This window comes from Diachasma alloeum, unplaced genomic scaffold, assembly GCF_001412515.2.
Source record: "Diachasma alloeum isolate Michigan unplaced genomic scaffold, Dall2.0 Dall_scaffold_00448, whole genome shotgun sequence".
Taxonomy (NCBI): domain Eukaryota; kingdom Metazoa; phylum Arthropoda; class Insecta; order Hymenoptera; family Braconidae; genus Diachasma; species Diachasma alloeum.
The window spans coordinates 38,750-40,267 of NW_021680587.1; positions in this window are offsets into that span (position 1 = coordinate 38,750).

A 1,518-nucleotide genomic window follows, 5' to 3' on the forward strand; every position below is an offset into this window, starting at 1 on the left:
AAAAAAAAATTTTTTTTCAATCTCCACACTTTGGAGAATTCATTTGAAAAAATATTTTTTTTTCAATCCTTCGCTCTTTCAAAATTTCACTCCTCCCTCCCTAACAGGTGCTGAGGGATGAAATTTGTGTCACTCATTGTGTATTAAATGCTCAACACGTTGGCACAAATTTCATCCCTTAGTCGCAGTTAGGGTCGGAGGAATGAATTTTTGAATTGAAAAAAAAAATTTTTTTTCAATCTCCGCGCTTTGGAGAATTCATTTGAAAAAATTTTTTTTTTCAATCTCTTCGCTCTTTCAAAAATTTACTCCCTCCCTAACAGGCGCTAAGGGATGAAATTTGTGACACATATTGAGTATTAAATGCTCAACACGTTGGCATAAATTTTATCCCTTAGTCACAATTAGGGGAGGAGGAATGAATTTGTGATTTGAAAAAAAAAATTTTTTCCATCTCTTCGCACTTTAAAAAATTCACTCCTCCCTCCCTAACTGGCCCTAAGGGATAAAATTTGTGTCACTTATTGAGTATTAAATGCTCAACACGTTGGCATAAATTTTATCCCTTAGTCACAATTAGGGGAGGAGGAATGAATTTGTGATTTGAAAAAAAAAATTTTTTCCATCTCTTCGCACTTTAAAAAATTCACTCCTCCCTCCCTAACTGGCCCTAAGGGATAAAATTTGTGTCACTTATTGAGTATTAAATGCTCAACACGTTGGCATAAATTTTATCCCTTAGTCACAATTAGGGGAGGAGGAATGAATTTGTGATTTGAAAAAAAAAATTTTTTCCATCTCTTCGCACTTTAAAAAATTCACTCCTCCCTCCCTAACTGGCCCTAAGGGATAAAATTTGTGTCACTTATTGAGTATTAAATGCTCAACACGTTGGCACAAATTTCATCCCTTAGTCGCCGTTAGGGTCGGAGGAATGAATTTTTGGATTGAAAAAAAAAAATTTCATTCGATCTCCGCACTTTGGAGAATTCATTTGAAAAAAAAATTTTTTTTTAATCTCTTCGCTCTTTCAAAAATGTACTCCTCCCTCCCTAACAGGCGCTACGGGATGAAATTTGTGTCACATATTGAGTATTAAATGCTCAACACGTTGGCACAAATCTTATCCCTTAGTCGCCATTAGGATGGGAGGAATAAATTTATGAATTGAAATTTTTTTTTTCCATCTCTTCGCACTTTAAAAAATTCACTCCTCCCTCCCTAACAGGTGCTACGGGATGAAATTTGTGTCACATATTGAGTATTAAATGCTCAACACGTTGGCACAAATCTTATCCCTTAGTCGCCATTAGGATGGGAGGAATAAATTTATGAATTGAAATTTTTTTTTTCCATCTCTTCGCACTTTAAAAAATTCACTCCTCCCTCCCTAACTGGCCCTAAGGGATAAAATTTGTGTCACTTATTGAGTATTAAATGCTCAACACGTTGGCACAAATTTCATCCCTTACTCGCAGTTAAGCTCGGAGGAATCAATTTTTGAATTGAAAAAAAAAA